The sequence below is a fragment of the Buteo buteo genome, chromosome 4 (genome assembly GCF_964188355.1).
Source record: "Buteo buteo chromosome 4, bButBut1.hap1.1, whole genome shotgun sequence".
NCBI classification, from domain to species: domain Eukaryota; kingdom Metazoa; phylum Chordata; class Aves; order Accipitriformes; family Accipitridae; genus Buteo; species Buteo buteo.
Window position 1 is genome coordinate 33,498,653 of NC_134174.1, and position 23,013 is coordinate 33,521,665.

The 23,013-nt window shown below is 44.8% G+C and overlaps 1 protein-coding gene and 1 long non-coding RNA gene across 4 annotated transcripts in view; one reads left to right on the forward strand and one right to left on the reverse strand.

The window, feature by feature from the left end:
* Nucleotides 1–20,680, reverse strand: part of SGMS1 (sphingomyelin synthase 1) — a 110,309-nt gene extending 89,629 nt beyond the window's left edge. For 2 of the 3 annotated variants that reach the window (XM_075025461.1, XM_075025455.1), the window contains exons 1-2: nucleotides 20,570–20,680; nucleotides 17,023–17,176 (exon numbers count right to left, since the gene is read on the reverse strand). The gene's annotated coding sequence lies outside the window, so the exon portion shown is untranslated. The remainder of the gene's footprint in view (nucleotides 1–17,022; nucleotides 17,177–20,569) is intronic. The other variant, XM_075025456.1, reaches the window with a different exon arrangement.
* Nucleotides 20,681–20,868: 188 nt separating this feature from the next.
* On the forward strand, nucleotides 20,869–22,650 carry LOC142030052 (uncharacterized). The gene is made up of 3 exons (XR_012650075.1): nucleotides 20,869–21,064; nucleotides 21,194–21,360; nucleotides 21,603–22,650. It is a non-coding gene; the product is annotated as an uncharacterized LOC142030052 (long non-coding RNA).
* The last annotated feature ends 363 nt before the right edge of the window (nucleotides 22,651–23,013 follow it).

Genomic DNA, 23,013 nt, shown 5'->3' on the forward strand with positions numbered 1-23,013 from the left:
CTCTGTCTGTAGATACATCCAGGTTAAAGCTCCTGTGCCTTTGGATTCACCCATACAGCCCTTCAAGCCTGGAGACTCAGTATATCTGTGGACGTGGAACAACGAACCACTTGTGGAGGAGGGGAGAGGACCCTATCAAGTGCTACTGACTGCAAACACTGCAGTGAAGCTCCAGGGAGTTGAATCCTGGATCCACTATACTACAATAAAGAAGATACCATCCCCTCTGTGGAATTCCACGCCAAAAGGACCTTTGAAATTAAAACTAAAGAAGACCCAACATTAAGTTACAGCATCATATTTTTCAGAAACAATAATGAAGTGACTAATTGTAAATATTTTTATGATTTGGGTAAGGAATAATAATCGTCATTTTTTGTTGGCACAATGGAATAGAAATCATAATATTTAGGAACTCTTGGCCAGAGAAGTCACAAACATGTCCACCTTCTGTTTAGGATCAGGAACTTTGGTTGGGGAAATGTATAGTTCTTGCCTAATTGGGAACCCAACCCCATTAGAAATAATGGAAAATTATACTATGTTAAGAGTATTTGGATTTAAAATGACATATAGTAATTTGTACAATATGGGAATAACTACTAAAATGAAAGAAAGGGGAATGCTGAGAGTAAAAGTATAAGGAACTCTACCTGCAAAACATTGCGCTACTTTTGTGAATTGTTCCTCAAAGTGTGACAATCTAATGCAACTGCAACCCCCTTCAGCATGTAATGAAACAGAAAATGTAAATTATGCTTGGGCCCACACCCAGCTACCTTTGGGATAGTTTTTACTTTGCAGGTGACTAGCCTATACTTATGTCCCAGCCAACATCGCTGCAGGCCCTTGCTCAATTGGGAGATCAGTTCCACTGCTCCCAAGAAAGGAAGATTTGAAAATTGAGGAAAGGCAAAAAAGAACAACTCATCAATTACCTGAAGATTGTGACTCCCAAGTTACTCTTTATAGCTCAAGTGAAATAACAGCTGCAGCAATATTAACGCCCGGAGTAGGAGTTGCCATGAATTACCATACCTTAAAAAGGTTTGCTTGTGCTCTGGTCAAAGACATTAATTATACATCACAAGCTCTGACAGCTCTTGGAACAGAAATGACCTGGATTAGAGAGGCGACCCTAGAGAACTGAGCAGCTATAGATTATCTGTTATTAAGGCACAGTCATGGTTGTGAAGAATTTAAGGGAATGTGTTGTTTTAATCTTTCTGATAATTCACAATTTGTAGAGAAAAAGATACAGCAATTGAAAGAATTGGCCTCTAACTTTTCAGAACAAGAACTGGACTTTCTGTGGTTGAATTAATGGCTCCCAAATATAAGTTGGTTAAAACAATTGTTTGTCTTTATGCTGTTGTTTGTAGTTCTGATTTTGATAACTTGTTGTATGATACAATGCATGTCATTATGTAGATCAAGAATTTATAAAGGAATGGTGTGAGACTTAGGATGGTATCCTCATTTTGTCTGGGATAGAGTTAATTTTCTTTCTAGTAGCTGGTATAGTGCTGTGGTTTGGATTTAGTATGAGAAGAATGTTGGTAACACACTGATGTTTTCACCTGTTGCTAAGTAGTGTTTAGACTAAGTCAAGGATTTTGCAGCTTCTCATGCCCAGCCAGCAAGAAGGCTGGAGGGGCACAAGAAGTTGGGAGGGGACACAGCCAGGACAGCTGACCCAAACTGGCCAAAGGGGTATTCCATACCATGTGATGTCATGCCCACTATATAAACTGGGGGGAGCTGGCCTTGGGGGATCACTGCTCAAGAACTAACTGGGCATCAGTTGGCAAGTGGTAAGCAATTGCATTGTGCATCACTTGTTTTTGTATATTCCAATCCTTTTATTATTGTAATTTTATTATTGTTATTATTATCATTATTAGTTTCTTACTTTCTGTTCTATTAAACTACTCTTACCTCAACCCACGAGTTTTACCTTTTTCCTTCTGATTCTCTCCCCCATCCCAGTGGGTGGGGGGAAGTGAGCGAGCAGCTGCATGGTACTTAGTTGCTGGCTGGGGTTACACCACAACAGATGGATATTAAATAACATCGTAAGTCTCAAAGGGGGAAGGACTGATGTCAGGCATAGAAAATGCTGTTTTAAATTAAGTTAGTTAATCATTTCAACTTCAAACAATTTTAATAATACCTAGAGAAGTAGCCAAGATCATTCTGATCCGCTCTATTCTTCCTGATTGATGGTGCATCCCTCTTAGCAGGAAAACGAACCATTGACCCTATACAGAGCAACTTAGCGGTCAAAGTGAGGAGGGGATACCTCCCCAAACAACCACCGAAGACCACCCGAGACCCCTGCGCATGCGGAGGAAGCATTTGATGTGTTACAGTTATATAATCCTATGCATAGTGATATAGACAACGAACTGCTTATTGTTTAATGATCTAGCTCATCTTGATTATCTCTCTATAACTTTACATACCAAGGACTGGTGTTTGTCAAGGATTAAGCCGTCAGAGACTGGTACTTGGGAGTGATGAGCAAGAGGGAGCCATGAGCAACCACAAAACTTAATTGTTTGATGAATTTACAATCTTGTTGAGAAGGCACAAGCAGAGGCCTTGCTTGAATAGATAAGGCTGGAAAAGATAAGAACTCCTGCCTTTGTTCTCATCCTTGTAGGTAACTAGCTTAAACTGGCCATATGGTTTTACATCACTAATGAAAACTTAGATAATAAGAGCACTAACAAGCATTTTTTTAGGGACTAATGTGCATTCTTTAGGATAACATGTATCAAAACATGTAAAGGACCATACTGTGCAGAATCACCTGAGAAGGGTCAAGTAGTGGACAAGTGAGGAAGACTATGGAAGACCACCAGAGGATTCCTGAAGACCACCAGAGACCTTCAATGCACCTGTGCAAAGGACATTTGCATATGCTAGTAGTTTCCCAGAAAACTAATGAATATGTATAACATTTCTCAGAAATCTAGTGAATATATATGTAGAACTTGTACTTAACCTGCACAATTAGACCCGATGGTGTGCAAGATAGGTGGAGCCATCTCCCGTGCACCCAGCACTGCCAATAAAGAATACCTACTTAATAGTTAATCAAGCCATTGAGTTAGATTCTTGAATCAATATGCATTTGTATTGGCTTTGTTTGGCAAGGTTTTGGTAGCGGGGGAGGTTACAGGGGCGGCTTCTGTAAGAAGCTGCTGGAAGCTTCCCCCGTGTCTGACAGAGCCAATACCAGCCGGCTCTAAGATGGACCCGCTGCTGGCCAAGATCGAGCCAATCAGCGATAGTGGTAACGCCTCTGTGATAACATTTTTAAGAAGGGAAAAAAAAGTTGGGACAGACGGAAACAGCAGCCGGAGAGAGGAGTGAGAACATGTAAGAGAAACAGCCCTGCAGACACCAAGGTCAGTCAAGAAGGAGGGGGAGGAGATGCTCCAGGCCCCAGAGCAGAGATTCTGCCATGGTGAAGACCATGGTAAGGCAGGTTGTCCCCCTGCAGCCCACAGAGGTCCACGGTGGAGCAGATCTCCACCTGCAGCCTGGGGAGGACCCCACGCCAGAGCAGGGGGATGCCCAAAGGAGGCTGTGACCCCGTGGGAAGCCCACACTGGAGCAGGCTCCTGGCAGGACCTGTGGACCCGTGGAGAGAGGAGCCCACAGAGCAGGTTTTCTGGCAGGACTTGTGACCCCGTGGGGGACCCACGCTGGAGCAGCGTGCTCCTGAAGGACTGCACACCGTGGAAAGGACCCATGCTGGAGCAGTTTGTGAAGAACTGCAGCCTGTGGGAAGGACCCACATTGGAGAAGTTCGTGGAGGACTGTCTCCCGTGGGTGGGACCCCACGCTGGAGCAGGGGAAGAGTGTGATGAGTCCTCCCCCTAAGGAGGATGAAGCAGCAGAAAATAACGTGTGATGAACTGATAGTAAACCCCATTCCCCATCCCCCTGTACCGCTGGGGGGGGGGTTGGTAGAGAATCCGGGAGTGAAGTTGTGCCTGGGAAGAAGGGAGGGGTGGAGGGAAGGTGTTCTGAGATTTGGTTTTATTTCTCATTACCCTGCTCTGGTTGATTGGTAATAAATTGAGTTAATTTTCCCCAAGCTGAGTCTGTTTTGCCCATGACAGTAATTGGTGAGTGATCTCTCCTGTCCTTATCTCAACCCACAAGCTCTTTGTTAATTTTCTCTCCCCTCTCCAGCTGAGGAGGGGGAGTGATATAACGGCTTTGGTGGACACCTGGCATCCAGCCAGGGTCAACCCATCACAGTGTTAGATGGTCTTAATATTTACTAGGTAGGAGTAGTTTAATAAATTATATGCAATTGGTACGATATAAAAGACACACCTGATCAATCTGGTGTGCTTGATTTGTGGAAAGCCCACCAAGCACCCAGGCCTGAATAAAAAGCAATATCTCCCTAGTGCGTGAGATTGGTCTATTGCGCACCAGGTATTGAATCCGCTTTTAGAACACCACAATGACACTAAAATGGTCTTACATGTTCCTTTTTGCCAATTCTGTTTGTGCCATAGTTATCAATGGGAAGGAGGAAGGTGGAAGGCAGATCTGTTCACCAGAGCAGCATGATACAGGTAATGGCACAGTAATTCAATACATACTTGCCCTCTGGGAGTATTAAATTCCACAGCTGGGTCTGCAGAGGAGCTCGGTGACCCAGCTGAGGTGCAGCCTGCTCCCAGGTTTCACAAACCATGCCTGTTTCTTGGATCTCCAGAGGCAAAGCAAGCAGAGACTCTGCTATCAGTGTGCTGAAGTGGTTTATTCCCATATGGCTGTAAAACACAGCAGTTCAGCAGCAACCTTCCTGACAATATGCCATGCTCAGAGGAGCCACAGACCTCAAAGTCCCAGCGAGGTTTTGCTGTCAAATGCCCCCCACACCAAATTCAGCAGAAACTTTTTTCTCCTGCGACACTGACTTGAGTCTCCTGGGAAGAGAGATTCATTTATTCTTTTGTTGCAGTGGCCAGAAGAGAGACCTGCACATATATATAAGCACTGAGGGCAATGAATTCAAACTGGATTTGCACTTGACTAATTCACTGTAAGTCAAAGGCTAAGTTACAAGATGATACCTGGGAGAATGACAGCGGTGCTTTCATTAGTCTACAAAGCAGTGTATAAGAGTGGCTGATGGGCAACAATCACTCTGTGTTAAAAACCAATACATCCCTAGTCCGATGCAAGTGATACCTAAATCTCAGTAAGTGTGCTTTTTAGGTGGCTTAACACACACATTAACAAGTGGCAGATGAGTTGCTGGGGCGGGGGGGAGTTGACAGGCCACCTCTTTTGGAGGGCAGCACAATGTGTCCATAAATAAAGTACTTCCTAAGGAAGTAAAAAAAAAAAAAAGTTAAACTTCCAGCCACAGAAGTTAGTCCAACTTTCAAAGGTTCCCATAGTTCGCAGCAGAAATTTGTTTCACATACTTAAAGTTTTCTACCCTCTGTATTGACCTAAAAGCCACCAACTTGGAAAAGGAATTTTCTGGACCACACCCCTGCCAGGCTACAGTAATTGCTTTTTAATCTTGTTTCTTCTGGGCATTGAAAAGCATTTGTGTATTGCTGCAACATCCCTCCTATGCAGTTAAATAAATGGTAAGAGATGATTACCTCCCAGGCTTTGGGGAAAGGATGATCAGTATTCATTTAGAAATTTCTTATAAAAAAAAGATACACTTTTGGAGTTTGCTTTTGAGAGGGCTCTGTTTGCTAAGCCTCTGCCTTCAGGGCAGCGCAAAGCCCTTTAGGACAAACAAACCTGGGCGGGCACTACAAAAGGGACTGCGAGAGATGCACTTCAAGGTTCCTGCGTAGCTATTTGGCACCTCACAAAGCCTCGGCTATTCCGCAGCAGGCTGTCTTTCCCAGAAGCCACAGCTCGATACTGAGAATTGCCACCAATGCAACTAACGAATACACACTTTGAGTTCAAATATATAAAGGTTCTGATTTAACTTTGACCACTTCCCAAGAGGAGGCACCCAGGAACAGATCCAACAGTCCTTTCGCTGCACAAACCAAACGCGCTGGACTGGGGAAGGCACAGCCGTGGAGCTGACAGTCACAGCCAGCTCTTCCGGATGGAGAACACCCATGTCACAGTCCCACCATCGCCAACAGTATTTTAAAAGCCTCAGGCCCCAAAGCCAGAAGTATGACCAGCCTAGTTTTGACTTGCATGAGCAACTCATTCTCCCCGGTGTTTCATTTGTTAGTCCTCATCACCTCCCCATTTTCACTATGCAACCTCAAAGCTTTTACACTTTGTTTTGAATAGGTTTACTAGGTTTTTAGTATTTCAGCCAGACCTGCGTTGCCTTCTCCTTCTGACAGTTTCTGTGGTAAACTTTGATATTGCATCCAGTTACTAAACCGTTCCTTTTGAAAGACAAGCAAGTTCCCTGAAGAAACAAAAGTACTGGATTGGAGAGGGAGGGGAAAATTCCCTGCTGTGGTCTGCTCCTGTTGATGTCTGATACAGAAAATCCTGTTTTAAATTAAGTTAATCATTTTCAACTTCAAACAATTTTAATAATACCTAGAGAAGTAGCCAAGATCATTCTGATCCGCTCTATTCTTCCTGATTGATGGTGCATCCCTCTTGGCAGGAAAACTAACCATTGACCCCATACAGAGCAACTTAGCAGCCAAAGCGAGGAGGGGATACCTCCCCAAACAACCACCGAAGACCACCCGAGACCCCCGCAATGCAGAGAAGGCATCTGATGTGTCATGGTTATATAATCCTATGCATATGTATTAGATAGTCTGAATATGTACCAGGTAGGAGTAGTTTAATAAATTATATGCAATTGATACCATATAAAAGACACACCTGATCAATCTGGTGTGCTTGGTTTGTGGAAAGCCCACCAAGCACCCAGGCCTGAATAAAAAGTAGTATCTCTCCCGAGTGTGTGAGATTGATCTGCTGCACACCAGGTATTGAACCCACTTTCAGGACAGCCCTGTTAAAAATACTAATAGCTGCAAGTCTGAAAGCTGCATCTGTACAGATGTGATGGATTAATAATCTCTTCCAAACAAGTTTGTCAAGAAGGAAAAGGTTACTGGCTTTTGCACTACTTCCCTCTTTGGGAGGCCACCTCCTATAATGCAGCTGTTACTCAAGTTTTCCATTAACTTTATAAACGCCAACCCGCCTCTTCCAGCTTTAACAGTTAATCAAATGATTTATGAAAGGTGCAAAAACACTAAATTGGCAGGAAAGAGAAAAACCGAGCTTCAGCAACATATTTGCAAATTTGACCTAAACAAAACTGCATATTTTCTCTTAAAAATAACAGAAAAGAGGGAGGAAACTTGAGCTAGATCTTCCTCAAAAGGTAAAAGTGCTGCTGGGGCTGCAGAGAAATCTTGTGCTTGGGAGCAAGGAGTCACTGTCAGTAGAAAGGACCTTTCCCCATATGCACAGAAGACCCCACCATGCCTTGTTCAAAAGGGGTAACAGTAACAGAACACCAAAAAGAGCGCTGGTACCATGAAACATTGAAATCACAACATTAAACAAACCCATTTGAAAATAGCTGTTTCTGCCCATTTCTGTTGAGCAGCCCAACACATTAACCCACCAGTCCTGCTTTACAAGATTTGTTTTTGGAGTTGCCCTCTTTCAGTTCCCAATGTAAGCAAGAAATTTATGCACCAGCAGCACCCAGGTCCTTAGAAATATCAGTAGTACAACATATTCCACTTCTCAGCAAAAAAAACCTTTATACAGCAGATTTGACAAGCTGGTTGGCCTCGGATCTGGCAAAAGCATGGTTTTTAGATCCACCTCCCCCCAGCCACAGGCCCCAAAACTAGACAGACGTCAGGAGCCGGAATCTGTTCCACCCCTCTAAAAGCCATCTACAAAGGGGCTTGCTGAGCAATTGCTAATTCCCCTTAATTGCTGGAATGAGACCATCCCCTCCGCAGGGAGGGAGGGAAGGCAGCCCAACACAGCCAGGAATTGCAGCCAGCTCTCCCTCCCCTGCCCTGCCCTCGAGGGATGCTTATCCCTGACTCCAGCCTCACAGATACATTTGCTGGGAAATGCAGATCTCCTTGAAACCCTTAAATTGTGATTCTGGCTAATTGTGATTCTGGTTGCACTTCTGGATATACATATGCAGGCTGATCTCTCGCAAAGCAAGCACGACACAGTGACACGTATGACCTGGGTGGGAGCATAACTGGGATGCCTTCACTTGTTAAGTTTTATTCTGACTCATCACAGACAGCTTGGTGAAAATCCAAACGTGCACACTTGCAACAAGCAGGATGAGGATCCTCCCTTGTCTCCCTTGCAGCTCTGCACACTGTTTTTTCGTTGTTCTTTGAAGGGACAGTAACTGTGGCAAAGCATCCTCCCACGTCCCCCACAACCCTGCACTTGGAGGGGTGTTTGCTCAACAGCCTAACTGGGGGAAGGGTGAGAAATAACCTGGATGGCACAACTAAAGGGTTTACTGTAATAGGCTTAACTGCTGAGCTGGTAGCTGCAAAACGGGTATCTGAAGTCCCAAAAGCACGAGCAGATTCTGCTCTCATCAGATATAGCCATGGGTCTTTCTACGTAGGATTAAGGATGGATTGACACATGTTGCAAAAGCAGTTTCATTAAGGAAAAAAGGAAACATTCTCTATAACCTGTAATACAAAGGAAAAATCAACACAGACCCTAAATTTCTGGTGCTGACCTTACCAAGCCAGGCTTTGGTTCCTGCCTTAGCACATTCAAAAACCAGCCCTCAGTTTATGCTTGATCAGCTGCATGCTATTACCCGTTGTTAGAAAAAAATCTACAATAACATTTTCATCTCCTCTCTGAAATTTCTAGGAAATTATTTGCATGTGAGCATGAAAAGAGAATCTGAGTTTGACAACACCTTCCAGAACAATATTCCTACATTTTGAGTATATAAACAACACACACAAACCTGGTGACTGATCTAGCAAAGGCAGCTGTTATTTAAATACCAGGCTGCCCTTCCCTTCTCACCTTATCAGAAGCCCCAAACAAAGCACAGGGTCCCCAGCAGCAAGGCAGGACTCAGTGGTACGTACCCACGCCATGTGCTCCAGGTGGGGCCCAGACTCACCCTTTCCGAGCAGGAGCCAAGGAGCTCTCCTTCCACAGCAGCAGATGCTCCTCTGTGACTGGCAGTGGGGTCCAGCTTCCCCCCAAGCACTCAGCTGGGGCTCCCTCGCATCCCTGCGCTCTTTCTAATGACAAGTAGCTGGAGAGATCTGGTTTCTGTTTCCTTCCCTCTACCCTTCAGGTAACAGCCACCTCTCAGGGGCCTCTAATGAGCCCCGGGGCAAGGTGGTGGCAGCAGAGGTCTCACAGGACATGACAGAGCCTTGAGAAGGTCAGAAGGGACACAAGGAGGTGGAAGACATGGAGGAAAGGCAAGAACACTAGTCCAGGAAGGCCAGAAGGACTGCTCTAAGAGGTGATTTGAAAGTGTATGATTTTAGCTGCATTTCTGAGCCTTGTACAAACCTCCACTCACTTTGATGACAAGTACCACCACAACTGGTAGGTTTAATTCGGGAGTATTTGCAAAGTCATGCTGAGAATACTTCTATTAAATGCTGTGCTTAAAAACGTGCTGCTTTACTGCACATATACTGCATATCAATACTTACACTTGAGGAATAAGTTAAGTATGCAGCTTTGTAAGTACCTAAGAAAGTCTCCAGGCAAGGGAATAGCTCTCCTCCTCCCTGCAGTTAACACTTGGCTAAGCCACCAGAGGAACAGTGCTGCCCTCACCCTGTGAATGTAAACCATAGCAATAAAAATACCAATTAAAAAAAGAAAGGTACTTTGTTCAAGACAATCTAACATGCCCTCCACAAGACAATCTGTAGTCTAAGGGGCTGCCTTGAGATCTTCATTTTAAAAAAAACAACCTACAGCTCAAATAAAATATGTGGGTTATTATTAAGCATACAGCAAGTCACTTCATATAAATGACCACACAGTAATTCACCTCTGCTCTATAAAAAAGGAAATGCTTTTAAAGCAGTCCTTGAAAGGAAACAAATCCTTAAAATTCAGAAGAGGATAATACTGCCTTCAGAGAAGCCCATATAGAGACCAATCCTCTTTTTATTTAATTCTTCCCCCATTTTTAAAGCTATAAATACAGAAGGATCAGCATGTTCAGCTCTTCAAATACTTCAGACATTTCACATTAGAGTGTCTGTGGAAAAAATGGACTTTTCCTTCCTTCTAGCTGAAGTTTGTGTTGTCTCTTTTAGTGACTATTAGCAACATTAAGAGCAAAGACAAAAGGATGCAAGAGCTATACAAAGCTGCACATCCGAACCCCTTGTGCCTGCAAGCTCTCACCCTAACTCATACCTCCAACTTCATACTTCTTTGTGTCTAGGATACACGCTAAAGGCAAGCATATATTCACACACACACACACACTACCTAGAATACTGAGAACTGGCTTTGTAAGTGCTGAAATCCCTTCCTAGAGGATGGACTAGTCAAGGCTGCTACAGCACCAATATCTTAATTGTATCTAGTAAGATCAGGCACCACAAATAGCCCAGTGGCATCTTGCCTGTGCCCTCTGCCATTGCTCCTCTTCTTCCTCCCCTGCCACCAGATCCTTTCCCAGGGATTTCCCATACATGGCACCTCTGCTCGCTTCAACCCCTTCTGCTGGAGGGAGAAACAGTGCCAGAACACCAAGGCTGTGCCCCAGCTCACAGAAATCACTGGGTGTCTGCTGGGGGAGCAAGGGACAAGACTGCACTGGGCAGAGGGACTCTCACCCCAGAGGGAAAAGATCTCACAGTCCCACACCATGCTGCACTAAAGCATGCTCCAGCACCCCAAAACCCACCAAGCCCAGGCAAAGAGACTCAATGGCACTTGAGTGCGTGTTTCCGATAGCAGTGAGTTGCACTAAATGAACACAGCATAGTCTATTATACCAGAGTTACATTAAAACACACCCTGCAAGCATTTAAGGCTGCAATGGGCTCTATCCCAACATCCTAATTCAGGAAAGTACTGGGAAACAAGCAAGTTTGAGCATTTCCAGCTGTCTTCACAGGTCCTGTCATTGCATTGGCTATTCACCACCAGCAAGTGCTTTAGTTGCCACCTCTTACAAAAGCAATACCCACTTCAGTTTAGTTTACTACAGACCCACAATTGCCTCTCATGGTGTGTTTTTAAAACAAACAAACAAACAAAACCCAACAACACATCAGTCACAAAGAAAGTTTGTTGACACGGTTGACAGTCACTGCAGAAGTTATACCACTTCAGTGGCGCAGAGATTGCCATTAGTATTTTGCATGACACAGACCTGGAAGAAAAGTTGGTTACTACCACACTAGTAAGGGCAGAAAACACGGGCACGATCCCACGTGCTGACATTCACTGCATTGCTATTCCCCTCTTGATAAGGTCCTACTCCACTAGGTAAACCACAACGCGTTTCTCCAAAACCCCCTGGGACTCCCTTTAACACTGCAAAACTGGGCAGACAAAGGGAGGGTGGAGGAGGAAATCAGCTCTATGACAGCCATTAATTAAATCAGCCCAGAAAGCTCACTTTGAACAGATGTACCTGAACCTTTGTTTTCTCTGGGAATTGAATCTGCAGCCTCTCAACCTAAAAGCAGGGATTTAGTGATAGGGATCCGAGCCTACAGCTCCAAGGCATTCACACCTCACCTGAATCCCAGGGTGGGAAGCCTCCACCTGCCACAAGCCACCCTGCCACTGCAACCACCAGCTCAGAGAGTAATGCACCAGTGAAAACCAATCTCCCTCACTCTAGGAAATTCAAGCAGTTCATCTCCAGTGAATATCTAGAGTTGGTCCACATGCTGAACACAACAAAAAGATTTCTATTGCTACTTAAATGAAAACTGGTAATAAGTCAGCTAGGATTCTTTAGAAAGTAGCATGCCATCCTTGTTATCATTTGCAGGCACATTAAACACCATGCAATTATTCAAAGTCTTAATGATAATATTATGCAGGAACTTACCCAAGAGATGGGACTGAACTGTGTGCCCCAACTATGTCCCAGTAACCAAGACTATGAGGTGCAGCTACTTTTTCTGATGTTCAAAAAGGGGTAAGGTGTATTTATTGGATTGTACATTTGTATATCCAGCTACTTTGAAATCACTTCACCATGTAAGGTCCAACTATGTACAACACAGCTGAAAACACAAGGCAATTAAAAGCAGTAGCACCTTACCTATGAAGGATATAAAGGCTTCACCTCAACACAGGTCACAAGAAAAATGAAACTTTCTCACACAGTGTAAAAATTGCCTTTCCAAAGTTACTTGTGCTTTAAAGTGTTCAGATATAATTTATTAATTATATTTATTAAGCAGTCTAGACAAACTATAGATTCATTTTTCTTGAAATCAGGTAAACAAACTCAAATATTACTTGGATTTTCATAATTACCAAGCTGGTTTGGCTTTTTAATCTGCTATGATGAGTTCTGCACATGCAGTAAGACCAGGCTGTGGAACCTTCACCTTGAAAAGGTTGGCGCTTTGGTGTCCCCACAGCAGCATGTAACAGGAACACATGTATAGCCTCATTCTCAATGGTGTCAGGATATCTTTGCATGAATACAAAGATCACGCACTGTAACACGTGCTGAAAAGCGCAGATAGATGGAGGCAGGCAAAGCATTATCCACTTCACAATTTTTGTGAAGCTTATAGCAGAAGGGCCAAACACTGACTGGGTTATTAACCAATCTACAAATAAACACAAGTAGTTAATTTAATAGCATGGCATCACATCTTGCAGGCTGAATTTCAACACATAGCTATTACAATGGAACCACTTGAAGGAGCAGAGCAATTCCCCATGATTTCTAGTATATAGTCTGCTTTCAGGTTACAACCATGAAAAGACCAAAAAGGAAGTCCCGAACATGGAAACAAGATTCCCAGATCATTAACAAATAAAATACAAAACAACCTATGAAGCCAACAAACATTTTTGTAGAATGTACAATTATTTTAAGTATTTGCTCATATCCAACTACAAATGGACAGTATTAAAGCACTATTACCAGTGTGAGAGGGATTACAAAGTTAATGCAAACATTCTATTTTTAACCTTGTAAGTACTTTGTGCAATATTAGCAAAGAAGTCTAATGGGAAGAATCATAAAAGGATTTTAAAGATTGGCAGTCACTCAATAAAATGGCCAAGGAAAGCTCCCTGTAGGCAGTTATAAAACGATGCCGGTCAATTCACTTGTGCCACAATGAACTGTGAGTTAAGCAGCACTATACAGACGTTAAGATCTTTATGGCATAACTGGTAGTTCACTGAGAACATCAGCTCAGCTGGATAGGCGCAGAGAAGAAAACAGCTAACAGCCTTTTCTGTTGCACAAATCTGGTACACCTGTATCTTAAATATCATCCGTATCTCAAGTTCTTCCCTCTCTTCCACTCCCATCCCACCTTGGCACTGAAAAACACTGAATAAAGTTTGCAGGATGAACTGTCTCTATGCACCAGGTGGGACCCCTCTCCCCAAAGCCCACATTAGGTTGTTACAGCAACAGATCTCAACAGATCCCCTTCCTTAGAGATTTTCAAAACCTGACTGCACCCTGAAAAACCTGACGTACCTTTGAGGTTAGTCTTGCTCCGAGCAGGAGGTAATATAAATTTGTCTGTAATTGTCATCTCTACAAATATTCTCATAGCCACTTACACATATTGAACTCTCAGTTGAACTCTGGCATTCCCTCTCAAAAACATTGCAGATGCTTGGAGACAAGACACGTGGCTATATGGGTCTGTGTCTTCTCAGCATAGATACCCATTTTCTTGCAAGCATTCCCAAAGAAATTCTGAACAAAGTAACAGAATGCAAATAATCCACTTCTGATAAACGTGCTTTGGGCCCTGTTTTTGTTTTTAAAATGTCCTTTGATAGGCCATCTCTTTACATTTCAAAAGGGAGAAAAACTGAAATAGGAAATTGCACACACACAAAACAAAGGCAGTATCTGACAAGTCATTTTGTTAATTTGCAGAAAATTGCTCATTACTGTGAAATAAGGCTTTTGCACTGTTGCATGAAGAGTAGATAAGAAACCATAGCCCATTACTAAGTATTGCTTTTGGCAAACACAAGCTTCTCCTAGCACGGCAAGTCTTCATAAAATCATGTTTCCATTAAACGCCTATCTTGGCATCCCAAAAGTACTGGTGGAAACAGAACAACATGTTCTGTTAAGTCATTTAGTAGGGACCTTCACATGCTTGCATTCACCCTTTTCTGTCCGTTCTTGCTTTGTTCACAGTGCTGCTTTGAACATCACCTACCCTCATGCTGCCTCTGCTCAGCGCCCTGCCCCCCAAACAGGCAACTTCAGCATTTTGAGAAGAACACGTATGGTCCTCTTCCTTCCTCTAAGTCTTGTTCACTTAACTATTAGCCTAAAAATGTATTCCCCAGACACTCGAAATCCACAGCCCATTGCCACTTTATATTCTTCACCCACCCTCTGTAAGCAGCAAAGCTCACCCTGACTTCCCCACTGCCTGTCTCACCTGCTGGCGCTAGATTTTCACTCCCATTTAAAGCAAGTGGGCCTTGAGCCCTGACACACCATCACTAGCCAAGCTGGCTAAAGGTGCTTGCACTGAAGGTGGCCACATTGGACTTACTTCATCAGTGAATGGTGAGCACGCTCTGGGAACCATATGCCATTCACATAGCCAAGCAGGTATTTTTGCAGCAATCGCCCTCAAGGCGCTTTCAAGGTCTTTTTCATCATCGTAACAGCAGGAGTAATTTTTAAGCCTTTCAAATAGTTTTAAATTAACCTCCCTGACAAAGTTTTCCAGAGCAATATAATCTGACTACATAAAACTCTATGCAGAAGAGCAGGGGCACAAGGAAGACAAAGTGCAGACTTCAGAGCGGAAGAGACACTATAGCTCGATTTAGATGGAGCTGTTTCATCAGTATGTAGATTCAAAGCCATTCCTATGCAGTTATTGAACCGCTACCCAAGCCCTCCTAGCAAGCAAAAATCCATTCTGTGTACAAATAGGGCTTTTATAGCTTGGCACTGTGCTGAGGACTGTGGAGTCAAACTTTTCAATGCCTGGTAAATTTTTACCTGAAAGTGGCAGGAGAGCTCATGCCAGAAGCCCATATGAAATGCCAGCTCAGTGGCAGAAGGTCAAAGCGTGGTATCAAGAGATTTTATGGAAGTGTTTCAAGACAAACTTCTTAAAAGCATTGTGCTCTCTAGGGAGGCACAGATTTATACTGCTAGGAAAGCCTAGTAACAATCTTTATGACTCCTTTCCAATCAAGGGTAATATCTTTAACACTCTACCTTGCGAAAAACACAGCAGTAGGGTCTCCTGTAGGTGGTGAGAGCTGTTTCTGTGTCTATTTAATCCTTGGTTATTTTGCTGAACTTAATTGTTAAATGCCAGAGGTTTTGTGCAGACTGTCCTCTACAAAAAAAAACCAAAACAGCCAAAAACCCACCCCAAACCAACAAACCTTTCAGGTGCAAAAGGTATTATTTTATGCATAAAAAACCCACAAGTCAGACCTACAGACAACTGAAGAAAGCACAATACAGTTTAGAAACCAACAGCCCAAATGATTACCCCTTCTCCATTAGTACCTAAAATGATGGCTGCAGGAAAAGGAGAAATTTGAATTGAAACACTCCATATTCGCTACCATTCTTATACAATTATTTAAGGTTAAGTTAGCGTCAACAATGATCCTGAACAGATGTCAAGCATGAAGACTTTGAAAATACTGGATTTTGCCAGCTGTCACCACATAGTAATAAAAAAAGATAGTAAAGCCCCATTGAAACCTGATCTGTCCGCTCATGGTCTCCCCTTGCATCTACACAAATGCACTGTTAGATTCACTTACAAGAGCAAATTTGCAAATGCTTATACTCTCTCCCATTAAAGCATTTCAGTTGTCTGAATTTGTCATTTTAACAAATTCAAGTATAAGACTTCAAATTCAATTAGCACAAATCTCAGTGCTCCCAACATTAAATTTGCAAGTGACATTTAATGGCATTCAACACACACGAGGCTAAGCTAATACACTAATGGACCAGCAAGGAAAATTGTAAGACACTCCAAAATGTGATGCTCTTTTTCAGTCAAGGAAATTAAAGGTGTAGGCTGTGTCGGACAGGAAGAGATGACAGCTATTAAAAATCCTTCTTAAACCAAGGCTGCAAAAGCTCTCCTCTCCAGATACACCACACAGCTAACAGCTGCACATAATATGAGAGCAAAGAAGAAATCTTTGCTCTATTCAGCAAGATCTCCTTCTGAACTGCTGGGTTTTGGGGGCAATATATGTAATGTAAGGTTGTTTCAGTTCTTAAGACAGGAATTACAACCTCTTCTGCTGTTTTTACTTCTGTTTCCTCCTACCTCTTTTCCTGAGGAAGGCTTAGGCAATGCAGTCCCACTCACCACCATTCCCCAGACCCACACCAACTGACGCTCACAGGAGCGCTAAATTTTCCAAGCCCTGTCCCAGCCAGCTAATAAGGATGCAACACTGCACCCCAAGAAGCCAGCCCAGCAAGCACACCTGAGGAATTCTGCTACCCTACCTCACCGTTGCATGCCTGCGCCTCACCCAACTTGGCAAGAAAGCTACCAATTTTCACACAGCTAGGCTTCCTGCATTAGAAAAACCCAAAGCTACTGGACTTCAGGGATTCCTTTAAGTCTTTTTTCCAAGTGGCAATATGCTTCACCTTAACTCCATTTAAATAAAGCAAGCTACTTCCAAAGAGCTTCAAAATCAGGGAGACGTAAGGCAGACCATGCTGGGAAGTCTGAGAGAGAAAAAAAGCTTTAGAATCATGGTTAAGCAGAGGGAGATTTCTTTTGTTTGTTTAAATCTAAGCAAATTAGCACAAGCAAAACCTACCGTTAGTGAAGATGCTTTCACAATAAAGTGTTTTTCTTTGAATACAGATGTGTAATTGGATACCAGAGCAGCACCACACAAGCTGATGAAGGAAGCATCAACAGGACATGTTCTACTCCACACAAGTCTTGCTCCTCTGATTTGGATGAGTGAACTGTAAAGACCAGCAACAGCAATAACTACATTTTAAAAGCTGCATTTCTTTAAGAGACATGTTATAGTCTCCTAAATTAGACTTTCTTTTCTCTTAACAGCTCTTGACCAAGAGCTATCAGAACAAAGCTCAGGCGGTACATTCAAGGATTTTTTTTTTTTCCCCCTCAACTACATTAACATGTTTGATAAGACCAGAAACAATACAAACATTTTAAAGATATTTAAATACTCACTTACATTAATGAACTACAGGCAGCACAGGGAAACTGGTTACACTTAGTAGCCCATTGGGACGAATGTTCTTTTTATTAAAAAAAAAAAACAAGCCCAAGTAACCTGCACCAAACACTGCCTCTGCTAAGTACATTTTCAAATACATAAAATATATTTGGGATGAAAGTGTCTCCAAAAGCCAGTAGGTTTCATGCTTTCTTCAGTCTTCTGCATTTCCCTCAGCCTTTTGGGCAAGGGAAAGACTTAATTATTAACTTGAATGATGCTACACACTTTGGGAATTCAAGCTGTATTAAAAGCCAAAGTTTCCAATCCACAGCACAAGAGTAGTGCAGAACATCAGCCTTCAGAGGGCTGTCTGCCCCTATCTGCGTGCTGCTGTCCTGGGTGCAAAAAGCCTCTGACGACACCAAAATCCTTCAGAAAACACTGACAGTAAACAGGAGCTCAGTTCATGACCCTCAGATTCTAAAAAACCTCTCAAAACTCAGGTTTTTGAGCTCATTTTAAGCTCACCTCTACTTCAGAGCATTTCTTCCAGGTACAGTTGGTTTTGATGTGTTGCACTTGAATTATGACTGAAATAGCATTCAGGTGCTCTGCTCTATTTCAGCAAAGAACAGTTTGGACTTACCTCGCTGTGAAGCCTTAAAAATCCTTCCTGCACAACACAATTCTCTGTGAACCACACCATGACAGAAGGATCTCATGTCACATTCAACAAAACCAGTGTTCATGGTCACATGCAAGTCTCCTACTTTGTTTTTTGATGGTGCTATACGGATATTTTACTATTTTTTTTTACTCCGAACAGGCCCTTCCTGACATGCTGGAGAAACAAGGGTCTGGATTATTTTTGTGTGAGCATTTTTTACAGGATGTTCTGCTGCCCCAGTTAAAAAGCTTTAAATTCGGCAACCATTCCTTACGGCCAAACTGAAATTGCTATTAAATCTGAGTAAGTCCCAGGCCACCCATATTTAGCACACCAATTAACCAACGCTGAACAATGCAGAGCAGCAGCAACCAGAAGACAGGAAGAATTTTTAAGTTGCCATCACCCATAGCGTATGTGCTCTTCCTCCACATGTTCAGTTCAAGAGAACTCAATAATTATTTAATTAGAAGCAGCACCTATTCAAGCTTGACAAGTGTTGAGAGAAGCAATGATATACATGGAGAACAGGTATACAGAAGGTGCTATTAACAAGCCACTGCCTTTTAAGGATACCGTTACCCCTGAGTAGTCGAATAGTATTCATTAATACCTCCAAGTCCTGAAAATGATCCACATACTTCGATTTATTAAAAGAAGTATGAAGTGTCGCCAGTTTTCATGAAAAGCTAATTAAAAATGTGGAGACACGCTGTCTCTAGGTTGATATGTGAAAGACGGAATAAGCACGATAAATGATTTGGGAATCAGAGTCTGTTGCACAGATCACAAACACAGTTTAAAGGTATCCGAGCTAAATTTAATTCTGCTCCACACGGACAAACCCAGAAAATCAAGGCAATCTCTCTGGATTTAAAGGGGTTTTATTACCTTTATTGTAAAAGTACCCTTTATCTTTTGTCTGCCACCAACCAAGTCCGATGGCGTTCCCTTTCCAAACTCTAAACAACTTCACAAAGCTGAATCAATTCCAATGCCCACCAAAACACTACAGGAAATAAAACAGAAGTCCACATTACTCCAACGCAACATCCACTCCCCAAACAAATAAATGTAGCCAAGCCCAAACCCACCAAGATCAACAGCAGAGCTTCCACTGACTTCAATTGTCAGGCATCACGTCTGTATTTTGTACTGGTTCACAAACAGGCATGAAAACCAACAGAAATCATTTTCATCCACACAGAGCCAACGTGACAGAACGGAGTCTGAAGGAATCACTACGAAACCTGTTGTCACACCGCGATGCACCAATGCTGCCATCAGCCAAAGTGACACAAGGATGTTCATCGACATCCCATTTCCAGCTCTGCTAAGAGACACTGCCTCCCTCAGAAAGCTTCATCAGCACCATGTCAATATGGCAGAGCTCCCATTTTTTACAAATAAGACTCTTTTCTCTCTCTTTCCATCCTTGCCTTGCATATTTACAGTGCCTCAAGGCACCAAGGCCTTCTTTAATGAGGTTTTCACACAAGACAGAATAAATTAGAAACCTTGATCAAAACAGGGCCTCCAGCAGGAACACAGTAAAAAGACAGCCACATGCATTATACACCCAAAAAAATCCAAATAATCCAGCCTGTCAATCAGCAAGCAATTTCACAAGCAAACAGGGAGCACCCCTGCCTGCCAGGGTGCTGATGATGGCGAGGCCTCTAGTTCTTACCCCCAGTTCTGCCTTGCAGTCTCTTCATCCCCGAGACCCTCCAGCTGCTGTCACCCAGCAAACCTCAGACCCAGGGAGGCGGCACAGCCCTAATGCCAGCGCTACGGCCCTCCAAGTCGCCAGGACGGGACGGGTCTCCTCTCCTCCCCGCTCACGGTGGACACCTCCAGCTTCTTTGAGAGTGGGAAGCCGCCTGCCTTCACACCCCAGCCAGCTGAGGGGACCAGGCAACCCCCGGGCTGAGGGGGGGCCTAGGCCTGGCCTGAGGGGGGTCCGAAGGCCCCACCAGGGCGGAGGGGACCGGAGCCCCCCGGGGCTGAGGGGACTGGGCTCACTCCCACGCTCCCACCCGAGCAGAGGGGACCACACGCCCCCCCCAGACACCCTGGGGCGGGAGGGAACGGACCCGACCAGGCACCGGGGATGAGGGGACCGGAGCCCCTCCTGGGTCCCGGGGCTGAGGGAACTGCAGCCCCCCAAGCTGAGGGGACCAGAGCTCCCCAGGGCTGAGGGCACCGCAGCCTCCCCGGTCCCCCCGGGGCTGAGGGGCCCAGATACCCCCGAGCCGAGGGGACCAGAGCTCCCGCAGGGGGCCCAGGCACCCCCCCGCGGAGCGTCCGGGGGCCGGGATCCCCGAGCCGCGGCCCGGCCCCGCCGCTACACGGCCCCGCCTCGGGCGGCGGCGGCGGCGGCGGCCCCGTCTTCGCTGTCACCAACCGCCCCGTCCCGCCGCCGCCGCCACCCCCGGGCCTGCGCCCGGCCCCACCGCCCGGCCCCGCGCTGAGGCGGCGGCGGTGCGGCTGGCTGCTCACCGTGCGGCGCGGAGCCCCGCGGCGGGTCGGGTCGGCGCGGCCGCCGGGCGGGCGGATCCCCTGGGCGGTGGCGGCGGCGGCGGCGGCGGCGGCCCCGTGTCCCGTGCGGCGGCGGCGGGCGGAGCGGGCGGCACCGTGCGTCACGTGAGCGCCGTGTCATTCCCGCGCCGCCATCTTGTGCGCGGCGGGCAGGGGCTGGGGCCGGGGGTCTGTCCGGGAGCGGTGCTGCTAAAAAACGTTATTTCCAGGGGGATTTATATCCCCCCGCCCCCCCCCCGCTGCTCGTTAAAGTCTGGGACTCCTCGGTGTGAAAACCACTGTTTTTCCTTAAAACAAGCCGCCTTGGAGCTTCCTGAGTACGTGTAGGAAAAAAACCCCCAAAAATTAAAATCCGGCATCAGCCGATGAGGTGTAGCAGGGTGTGAGAAGTTCTTACACTAAATCTGGCTGGCATCCTGACAGAGCTGGGCCAGGCACAGCCTCGTCTTTCGGGAGGTGAGGCCGCGCTCCGTGGCGGCACGGGAAACCATCCCCTTTCCGCAGGGAAAATGGGATCCAGGGCTGGGGCGAGTGCATCCTGCTCTGAGAGCAAACTCCGACATCTGCTTTTATTTCACTTCCCAGGGGCCATTCCTGGCCGTTGGGCTTCTGTTAACCTTCGCCGTAACATCAAGAGCTCTGGAGACACGAGATGTCAGCTGTTATTAATAAAATCTTAGTTACAATGAAATCTCAGGTCAATTTAGCTTGGGAGCAACATCTGGATGTCACCCTCTCCAGGTAGAAAAAAGGTAACGTTCAGTTTCATGAACACTAACACCTCACATCCTATTTCAAACCTCGCACTTCACAAATCGTGCCTTGCTAATACAAAAAAGTTGGGGTTTTTTGTACCCTGAAAGGTCAAAAGCATTTTGCAGTGCCCACAGAGGCAGTGGGGATACCCATGGGTGCTGAGCCTGGTTTCTTGCGGGTCTGTTTCCCAGCGTGGGAAGATCTGCAAGGTCTGATTAAAACTTTTCCTGTATTTCAGGCATTTGTTATCTCTCCAAGGTGGTTGCTAGCCAGCAGATCGTGGAGATAGCAGAGCCTCGCCACATCCAGCTATGCCTCTCCCAGGCAGCAGGAGGATGAAAACACACATGGGAGGGACTGAATGTGCCAGTATGTCACAGTAACATCAAGCAAGAGACAGGTTTTTGCTGATCTTGGCACGTAAATATATAGAAATCTAAAAAAAACCCTCATGACTTATCCTAATCAATGAGTGATTGCAGACATTACCCAAGCAAAATCAAAATTAAGCTTGGATAAATAGTAATTTATGCACTGGTACAGGTGAAACACAATAGTGTCCTAGTCCTCTGTAAAGGATTACAAAATACTTCAGTTTCTTAAAATGCAGTTTAGCCATTCAGGGGGAAAATTCTTTCAAATTTAGGGCCAGTGTGAAAATTACATTTCGAGATCTGCCATGACCTGCAGCTCTTCACACTTTTTCATGAGTGCTGATGAAGAAGGAACGAGTTTTGTTTGACCTCAGGATCCAGGCAACAGCTTTTGCCCTGTGCAAACCACATAGTAGTTAGGAGGGGAAATGCAGATGGAAGAGGGTGGCTTAGGAGAAGGGTGCTAGGGAAATCCAGCACAAGATTTCACTTGACGTTTCTCCCATGCAAATTATTTGCAATCTGTTTTTTACCTGGTTGTCTGTGTGCAGCACTCATGGGCTAAATATAAATGCATCTTTTTCATCTGAATAGGAAACCAGAGTCTGAGCATTGTATTGGCCACTATTTTACGACTCTTTGTTTGACATCTCTTGGAAGTCATCATGGAAATGAGTGAGAAGTGCAGGTGCTGTGTTGAGTCACCCAACTTTCTGGCAGTGCTGGGCCAGTCATGCAGGCAGAGGAGTTTTTCTCCAGGTGAATGGACAAGACCAGAGTCTGAGGACAGAGCTGAGCCAGAACTCCTTGATCTTCTCCCATAGAGCAAGAAAGCACCTTGTAAACCTTCTGAGCTAACAAAATACTGCCTTAAACAAGGAGTTTTCAGAGAGGCCAAACCCCACAGGTATCACCAGCACAGCTTGCAAATGACTCTCCCTCCCTGCCCCCTTCCAGGCAGTTCCTTTCTTCCCTCTCACTCTTTGTTTCCACGACCTTGTTTTTAATTCAGTAGCTTCATCTTTTGGGGGCTTTGTTGCTGAAGACAACCCAGGCGTTGATGGCTTCAATCCTCCGATCCCTGAGGAGGGATTTATTTGCAAGTAGATTTAATACCAGCTGCTCAGTTCTCTTTTTTCCCCCAAGTTGACCAGGCTTAAAATCTGATTCTTACCAAAGCTTTGGAAGGCTGGCTTGCATGAGCGTGGTTACACCAGGAAGGGTTTAGTAATAGAGAATTGGGCCAGCTCACCTCTCCCTGCCTCATTTCTCCTT